Raw genomic sequence first — 9,842 nt, 5'->3', positions numbered from 1 at the left:
AGGAGGGCCTTATCCTAAAAGGTACCTTCATTTGGCGCAGCCGAACAGGGACTTGATCTACAGACTTGAGCCTGTTTGGCACGATCGTCTCCCTCGGAGGATTTCAAACCTTGCCTCCTACGAGACCCGTAATAGCCGGCATTAACCTGGTGGTTGACCAGGAACGGTTTTCTCGTCGAAGACAACGGATTGCACCTCGAGAAGGAACGAATCGGTGGAGATTTCTGGCTCCTGGTTTTGTTGTGCCGGTACCGGACCTGTCTTGGTAAGTGAGAAGTTGATTCCTTCTCTATCCTGTCTCTACCTCTTCTGTCTAGTAACTTCTTAATCCGTTGTGAAGCACAGAGAGGTATATAGGATTCTGGTTTCTGGAAATTGGAACTTTTGTTGGGTGCATATATAGATTGTATAATATGGGTCAGAGCACCATCGACCCCCTTCAGATCATGCTTAAACATTTTACGACTGACCCTCTTTTTCTTCTTACAAGAGGGGGAAATACATAGCGTACATAATCCTGCTTTTCATCATGAGATGTAACATCTCAACCCTGCCAGTTATGGCAGGCTTGCAGAAGATGATATAATACAATGCAATTTTATTTGGGTAATTATGGAGAATCAATGTTAACTGAGTTTGATTACTAATAAAATAAAACACTTAGTTAGCTAGACACAGTCATGCTTGGACTGGATTAACTCTCCTAATCTTATGGTTTAGCACCATTTAGATAAATTCAAAGCAACAAAACAAACACCCAAACATTTTCCCTTTGCCCTATTGTTTTTCTTCCATCTATGTCTTCTTTCCTTTCCTCCTTGAAGTTCTTTTTTTTCTTTCATTGTTTCTTATACGTTTAATTCTGGGTTTGTAGAGGTTTTTTTGTAATTTTGTAATTCTTTACCCTTATTTTTATTGTTGTCCGAGGCTTAGTATTTGGAATTTAATCAACTTTTTGTCATACTTGTCAAATTAATAAAACAAAAGCTCTGGGGACACCTGACAAGACACAGAGAACGAGAAATTGGTGATGTTGAGAAATTACCCGGGTAGATGGAAATAGCATTTAGGTTGGAAACCTGGGAAAGGTTGGTAAAGCAAGCCAGCATGATTGTTTTGCCGAAAGTTGCAGACAGGATAGTGTAAGTTGCTTAACAGGGTAAAATGCGTGTGGATCTAGCCAGAATTAAGAATGTGAGTTCGCACTGATGAACGAGAATAAAGACTGTGATTTTAGATATATGTTGCGTGCAGTGGATTTGTTACAGACAGTGAGTAATTTAAAGAAAGTTGAGCCAGATAGTTTACGTGTTCTCGCAGTTGTCAAAGTGTGTCTGCTGGTAATAAAAAAAGAAAAAAAAAAAAGCAACCGTTTGTCAGACATGTGGGATTTGTGTTTGGCACATCCCTGCCTTTGTATCCCAGTGTTGGGGGATTTAAAGTACAAGACTAACAATGATAGAGGTTAAGTATCCATATTTTTCTGAAAATTGAAATATTTGCTAAACATGGGCTTGATAATTCAAGTTCAAGTTTCAAGTTTTATTATTATTTGATGAATCGCCTATACAAACATTCTAAGCGCTGAACAATTAAAAAAAAAAAAAAACAACAACATTTTAGAGGACAAACAATTTTAAGACACAAGTACAAAGTTAAATAATAAAGTTTTTAAGAGTTTTATAAAAGAGATAAGATCTTTTTCTTTTCTGATGTACAGTAGCAGTGCATTCCACGTTTGTGGCGCTGTAACAGAAAACATGTCATTTCTTCTTGTACCCACAATTTTTAAAGAAGGTACAGTTAATAAGTCTTGTGATGATGATCGTAGAGAACGAGGGGCATAATAAGGAATGATCATTCTAGACATGAATTGAGGCTCATTGAAAGCTAGAACTTTAAAAACCAAGAATAATATCTTAAAAGTAATTCGGTGGCTAATAGGTAGCCAATGGGACTTAATCAATAGCGGTGTAATGTGGTCAACTTTTTTTATTTTTATTTTTTTTTTTTTCCCTTTATTACATTACATTACATTACATTAGGGATTTCTATTCCGCCATTACCTTGCGGTTCAAGGCGGATTACAAAAGGTTAATTAAAAAAAGTAGAGTTACAATGATTAGCTAGAGAGGTAAGTTGTAGATCTTATAAACATTTAACGTGTTGTTGTGGGTGAGGTGGTTTGTAAAAGAATTAAAAGGTGGTCGTAGTGGAGGTTCTTTTGTTATTATTAGTGCGGTAATGGGTAGGTCTAATGTCAGTTTTAGAGTTGCTAAGAGGTCGTGATGTTATTGCTGCTTCAGGAATTTCTTGAAAAGTATGGTTTTTATTTCCTTTCTGAACGTCCTATAGTCTGGGGTGGTCATCAGAAGGTTGGAGATCTGGTTGTCCAGTCTTGCGGCTCGAGTGGCTAGGAGGCCGTCGTGTAGTTTTGTTCTTTTGACTTCCTTGATTGGGGGGGGGTATGAATGGGGAGTGCGTTTTTCTGTGTCTGGTACTAGGTGCTTGGATGAGGCGATTGTTCAAGTATGATGGGCTGTCTCCGTGTAGGGTTTTAAATAATATGCAGTAGAATTTGAATTGGATTCTTTCTTGGATTTATGAATGAGTTTTATTGATAACGGATGGATTGAGATTACTTCTTTTGTGCTAACAGTCTCCCTTGCTTTCCCGTATTGTGTCTTTATCCTGGTGTTCTTTATGAATTCTTTCTTCCCATGCATGTTTGTATAAAGTGTTATTATCAATCTGATTCTAAATACAATTGGAAACAGAAATACCTTTAAAATAAACTTGGTAGCTCAAACTCCAGAGGAAGGGGGTAGTTATTATGTAAGGACAGTGCAGAGTAAAGTAGCTACATCTAGTCTGCAGCAGTGCCCACTCCTCAGAGTGTAGCGGGACCCAGGTGGCAGACAAGGGTTCCAGGTCTGCCTGCAGGGAACATGGCTAAGTGACCTCAGGGGTGGTGTCACGTTAAAATGTCTCTTCTTTGTCTTCGCAGTCATACATACAGAGCTGTTCTGGACCTGTTACAATGAGCCTTTTTCTACCCAGAGAAGGAGGACAATGTTCTGCTTTCAGTAACCTTGAAATGACCTTGCACTTAACATTTAACATGTTTCTTTTTTTCCTTTGAATTGACATTGCCATACTTCAGAATACCTCTATATTTAACATTGTACACTGTATCTTACTTTACCTAGTAAGTTTTGCTTATTTTTCAAGATTGAAGCACACCCTAGCAGTTGAGTCCCTGTCTGCCTTATGAATGTAATTGGCAGGGCACCAAGCCAGAGTGATTACATTCTTACGTTTTCTCTTTCGGACGTTCCAGTAACCATTAATAGATGCCTTTTATTATTATGCCATGTGTTATATCGCACTTTACTTTGCCACTGTGTGCACACAATTATGATTCGTGCTATGATGGACGTTTGTTTTTGTATAACTGTGCATTTCTCTGCAGATCTAAGTTCAGCTCTGAATCCTTGCCAGCTGGAAGAAAAGTTTCACGCCTTTTCTGTTTTCTATGTTTGTTTATGCCCTGTAATCTTTGTGTTGTCTATCTGTTTGGTTTGTGGGGTACCCCGGGGAAACCAACTATACCATTGGCCATTTTTGGAGATTTTTCTCTCCCTTTTTGCATTTTTGTTTTTTTTCCTATCTAAATTGCCTTTCTAGCTGTTCACGCCCACGCTGCCCTCTGGCGCCAGCGTTCCTTCCTCACCTCCTCTGGATCCCCTATCCAACACCACCAACTCATCCTGGACCTTTTGGATGCTATCCTGCTACCCTCCAAAGTTTCTATCATGCACTGCCGGGCCCACCGTCGTCTCCGTGATTTCATCAGCCGCGGTAATGCCTTGGCTGACCGCTCGGCTCGCCAGGCGGCCCTCCAAGGTCCGCCCACACCCCCTCTTCTATTATCCCTTTCCTCCCCTCAACCTTTCCTTCATTCCCTTTCCCCCCAGTACACTGACCCCGAGCGCAAGTGGGCCACGCAGCAACCTGGCCATTGCACCCTCCCATCCGGATGGATTACTATACCCTCCTGTATGTTCCACAACTCCTGGCCCTCACTGTTGTCCACCGTGCACACGATTTTTCTCATGCCGGTAACCCAACCCTCCGCACTCTTCTCCGACAGAATTTCTATATCCCGAATCTCTCTCAACTCATCTCCCATGTCCTGCTCCGCTGTGTCATTTGCCTCCGACACAACCCCTCTTCTGTCAGATCCCCCGTTCCTGGTCACCAGCCTATCGGTTCACACCCCATGCAAGTCCTCTCTACTGATTTTGCCCACTTGCCCCCCTCCCATGGGTTCCGTTACCTCCTGGTTTTCATTGATTCCCACACTGGGTGGCCAGAGGCCTACCCAGTGCGCACAGAGAAAAGTAGGGAAATAGTAAAGGCTTTACTCCATGACATCATCCCTCGCTATGGCCTGCCCCTAGTGATTGGCAGCGATAATGGCCCCGCCTACATATCACAAGTCACACAAGCTGTCTCTCGGGCTCTGCAAATCACCTGGAAATTACATACGGCCTATCACCCCCAGAGCTCTGGCCAAGTTGAACGCATCAACAGAACTATTAAAACCCTCCTCGGAAAAGCGGCAGAGGAAAGCCGCCTGCCATGGCCCAAACTGATTCCTTCTGTTCTATTTCGCATCCGCTGTACCCCAGGTAAACGCAATTGGTTGTCCCCATTTGAGCTCATGTATGACCGACCCCCGCCGATAGTCAGTCTAGACCCCGAGTCTCTTGAACAGATAGGGAACGCTATCACAGACGCAGAGATAAAGCAACTAGGAAAGACCATTATGAAATTACAGAACTGGGTCATTTCTAGAGCCCCGCTGCCAATTACAACCCCTGTTCACCTCTACAAACCTGGGGATCAAGTGTGGCTGAAAGTATGGAAGAAAGAACCGCTGAAACCCCTTTGGACAGGGCCTTTCACTGTCTTACTTGCTTCCCCCACAGCTGTCAAATTGTCCCGCCACGAGTCTTGGATTCACTACAGCCGTGTGAAGCCCGCTGCTGAGTATATTTGTGAAAAAGGGCCTACTGACCTTCAACTGAAAATCACGCGGCTGCCCCACACTCTGGAAGAGTAATCACGCACGTCTGATCCGGAGATCTGACAAGATATTTAATATGAACTCTGTTGTATATTTACTGCTTGTGATTTACGTCTTGCCAACATTGTCCATGTCCCCTACCCCTCCCACGCCTGGGTGTGCCCCTTGTGTGGCACTAGTGGACAATGGGGGCAAAACGGAAAATGTTATTAGATTTCAAACTAATTATGAGTGTAAGGGTCAACTAGTGACCCCTGTATGTATATATAACAAGGTTGAATATTCTATATGTAATAATGGAGATTCACAGATCTGTTTCGACCCCAGAGCAACTAATAGGGATACTTGGATAGAGGTCAGGTCAGTCTGGGATCAGGGCCCCCTGATTCAACAAACCCTGGTCACTAATCCCTATGTCCCGGCCTCAGTCCTCTTTGATGCTTGCTATGCCATGGACCAGAACCCCACCTTCCTTGGATGTTGTGGTGCCCTAGCATGGAGGAGGGAATATATGCACAACGATAAATACATGTGCCTGGCGGGACAGAAGCCGTCCCACTGTGAAGGTTCTTCCGAACACTACTACTGTAACTACTGGAAATGTGTATCCTGGGCTACTTGGGGTATGACCCGACTGCCTACCACCCGAGCCATATTATCCAAAATGGGTGACTACCTCTGACTGTGGCCTCCAGAACTGTAACCCACTTAACTTCACTATTCTACAGCCGTTTAAATGGAATCTCGACGATAGCTTCCGGAAAGCTCGCTATCTTGTGGGCCTACAGATATATGGTAAGGGCACGGACCCTGGTACTGTCTTGCACATCAAACTCGTTGAGAGACACCGAATTCCTGAACAACACAGCATTGTGTTTCCAGACTTTTATGAACATATGAAACTTGACCAACAAGACTTTGTGCCCTCTGCCACCACCCGCAACCTTTTCATACAGTTCGCTGAAACCATAGGAGCCACCTTAAATCTGACAAACTGTTATGTCTGCAGGGGCACCCAGCTGGCCTCTGAAAAACTCCATTCTGGCAAAACACTGCATACAGCGTCTCGGACCATCCTTTACCACTCGTGTTGGACACCTGCAGTGCCAATCCTTATGGACTAAAAACAGTACCTCTCAGCCCGGATGGACTTATTGGACCGGAGATCCTAAGTTAAAAATACCCAGACGATGGAATACTACTGGCAATGCTACCACATTAAATGTCTACCTCAACCTGCCTGCTTCTGCCCCTTGGGCTGCACCAGAAGGATGCTACTGGATCTGTGGGAAAACGGCATACCCCACTCTACCCTCAAATTGGACTGGCACTTGTGTTCTGGGCACTATCAAACCAGCCTTCTTCCTCCTCCCGTTACGACTGCAGGCGGTTTTAGAAGTTATCACCAATGAAACAGCTAGGGCCCTGGGAGCCCTGGCCAAAGCGAACACTATGATGCGTACCGCCATCTATCAGAACCGACTGGCCTTAGACTATCTATTGGCCGCTGAAGGAGGGGTATGTGCCAAATTCAATCTCTCCAACTGCTGTCTACAACTGGATGATGAAGGATTTGTGGTTGAAGAGGTCATAGACAAGATTACCAGATTAGCTCACGTTCCTGTCCAGACTTGGAAGGGTTTTTCTGCTGATATGTTTGGACTCAACTCACTGACTGATTGGGCCTCCAAACCGGGACTCTTTAAAGCCCTCACCATAATTTTCCTGGTATTCTCTGTCATATTTTGTGTTCTTCCTTGCCTGTTACCATGTTTATTGAAAACCCTTAACCGTACTATTAGGACTACGATTGACAAAAGTACCACCGCCCTAGTCCTGGCCCTTTCCTCCTATCACCCAGTCCCCACCTCTGATACAGATGGCCCTGACCTCCCGTAACCCAGTTAGTCAGCTAGCCTACAGAAGAAAAGTTGGGAATGAAGGATCCCTAGCTAGCTGACATGGCTGGGTCACGGTGTAGATGAAGAAAGCTTTATTTTAGATCAGTGGGTCATAATCAGTACAAAGAACAAGTTGTGACTCCATTTTACTGCTCTGAGAAATCACGTATGCATGCAGGCCTGTTCTATGTATCTGTCTTAAGTGCCTGGTACAGCCAGGAGGCAGAGGAATGTAGATGCTAGTTAGCCTAAGATGTGTAGATTATAGGATGGATTTATGGTTTTGTTTTTCTCTTTGCTCCTACCTTTTGGTCAGAACTGGTCAAACTGGTTCGGACTGGTTAGGACACTATATAATCTTTGTGTTTGAAATTCTCAGGGTCTTCTGTTTATGCAGCTAGTTCTGCCCAGAAGTCCAGCATATATGCTAGTTTAATAAAAGCCTTTTTAAAATCTCTTCAGTCTCTGGCTCAAGTCTCTGCACTACTAAAGGAGGGCCTTATCCTAAAAGGTACCTTCAGAATGTTTTAAATTAACCACATTGAAAACACATGCCACAAGAAGCGCTTTTTAACAGTGCTGGCACTTTACCAGCACCCCTGAAGCAGTCACTGATTTTTGTCGCCAAAAGCCGACACCGCTCTTGGAGAATGACTCGGCAGATGTTTAAGAATCCACCGGAGTGCTCATTTCAGTATTCAAGAGTCCATTTGCATGGCAGTGTCGGAGAGCGCTAGAAAGCGAGCGAAAGACCGCGATTTTGGGAACCAGTTTAACGACCGCTTTTTAACGGCAACTTTTTAAGTTTGGAGATTGTGGCCCAAAGTGACTCAACCAATTACAATTGGAGGCCGAATCCCACGTGACCAGAGGGAAAGGGAAACCAGCTGGCAGGCTCGTGCAGGGTGAGGGTGAGGATGTGGCAGTGGCAGTGGCAGGAAGCCAGTACGTGAGGGGTTAACGCGATTGAGGCTGGCAGGGTGCGGTGACATATCACAACAGCGGGCCCTTCCCAGGGAGGGTGACGGGCTGCCCTCGTAGCAGTCGGGAGAGGAAGTGCAGCTGCTTTAATCCTCCGGCTCCTGCAAGTGAGTGTCTCCGGGTGAGGCTTCTCTGCTGCTTCCTTTTCTGCAGTTGTCTGCAGGCTTTTTACTCTTTTCTCCCAGGGCCTTTGCATGTTACTGTAGAGAAGGATAACGGAGCAGCCACTGGAAGCGCTCACCATTCATTAATGCTGTTAGCTCTTTAATTACCTGTCTTGGGTTCGCTTTCTTGAAAGGCTGCTGTACTGTTCCCCACCCATGGCTGAATAAGCACTGGGTGCAGAGCTCTTGTAATTTGCGATTTTTGCTATCTGTGATTACAGCGCTGAGAACTATCTGCAATTATAAGAGTAGCCTTACTGGGGTCAGACCAAAGGTCCATCTAGCCCAGTGGCCAATCTAGGTCACTGACTCACTAGTATCTGGCAACCCCCCCTTCCCAAAAGTAGCAACATTCAATTCTGCTGAGGCAGGGCAAGCAGTGACTTCCCCCCTCCCCCCCCCCCACAATCTGACTCAATAACTGACTATGGCCCAGATTCCGTGAGCGATCCGATCCGTATCCGGGGGGCTGATTCACGAATCGCCCTCATGCAAATGAGGGCGATCGGAATCACGTCTCAATCGGGCGCCCGGATCGCTCTGTAGCAGGGATCTCAAAGTCCCTCCTTGAGGGCCGCAATCCAGTCGGGTTTTCAGGATTTCCCCAATGAATATGCATTGAAAGCAGTGCATGCACATAGATCTCATGCATATTCATTAGGGAAATCCTGAAAACCCGACTGGATTGCGGCCCTCAAGGAGGGACTTTGAGACCCCTGCTCTATAGCAATCCCGATGCATGTGCAGACCATCTGTAGATGGTCTGCGCATGCTTAAAGAGCAGCAACCTTTTTCTTAACTCTTTTTCTGCTTTTTTAACTTGTAAGCCCATGATTTTAACCCACTTTAAACCCACGGGTTAAAACCATGACCTCGCACTGCGGGGGAAGGCTGGGGCAGAGAGAGCAGGAGAGTGAGGGGCAGAGAGCGCAGGAGAGTCATGGCAGAAGCAGAGCGGCGCTCGGGGCAGAGAGAGCAGAAGAAGAGAGCTGGAAAGTCGGGGCAAAGAGCAGGAGATGCAGTGAACGACTGGTCCCCAGAAGTCGCTTGTTTGCCGATCGGCTAGCCCAGTCGGTGTTGCAGTTTTGGTTAGTGAATCGCTGCCTGCTTACATTTGAATGCCGTTCCTCCTCATTTGCATGTGCGGATCGGAGGATGATCGGGACAGAGGTTAGTGAATCGGGTTGGAGGGAAATCGGGTTGCAAAGGGGTCGCAAGCCGATCGGTACGCTTACTGAATCAGCCCTATGAGCCCTCCAGGAAATTGTCCAACCCTTTCTTAAAACCAGCTACATTAACCGCTCTTACCACAACCTGTGGCAACGCCTTCCAGAGCTTCTCTGAGTGAAAAAAGTATTTCCTCGTATTGGTTTTAAAAGTATTTCCCTATAACTTCATTGAGTGTCCCCTCGTCTTTGCAATTTTTGACAGAGTAAAAAAATCATTCCATTTGTACCTATTCTACTCCACTCAGGATTTTGTAGACTTCAATCATATCTTCCCTCAGCTGCCTCTTTTTCAAGCTGAAGAGCCCTAACCCTCTTAGTCTTTCCTCATATGAGAGGCGCTCCACACAACCCCCCCCCTCCTATCATCTTGGTCACTCCTTCCTGAACCTTCTCCAGTGCCGCTTTATCCTTCTCAAGATAAGGCAGCCATAACGTAACATAATACTCCAGGTGAGGTTGTTAGGTGTTGGCACCA

General features: G+C 45.3%; 1 protein-coding gene across 2 annotated transcripts in view; it reads left to right on the top strand.

Moving 5' to 3' along the window:
• Positions 1 to 7,788: 7,788 nt before the first annotated feature.
• LOC117358093 (inositol polyphosphate 1-phosphatase-like) overlaps positions 7,789 to 9,842 on the top strand; it is a 66,239-nt gene continuing 64,185 nt past the window's right edge. The window contains exon 1 of one of the 2 annotated variants that reach the window (XM_033939584.1): positions 7,789 to 8,095. The gene's annotated coding sequence lies outside the window, so the exon portion shown is untranslated. The remainder of the gene's footprint in view (positions 8,096 to 9,842) is intronic. The other variant, XM_033939583.1, reaches the window with a different exon arrangement.

The sequence above is a fragment of the Geotrypetes seraphini genome, chromosome 3 (genome assembly GCF_902459505.1).
Source record: "Geotrypetes seraphini chromosome 3, aGeoSer1.1, whole genome shotgun sequence".
Lineage (NCBI taxonomy): Eukaryota > Metazoa > Chordata > Amphibia > Gymnophiona > Dermophiidae > Geotrypetes > Geotrypetes seraphini.
This window is presented reverse-complemented; position numbering and strand designations above follow the sequence as displayed.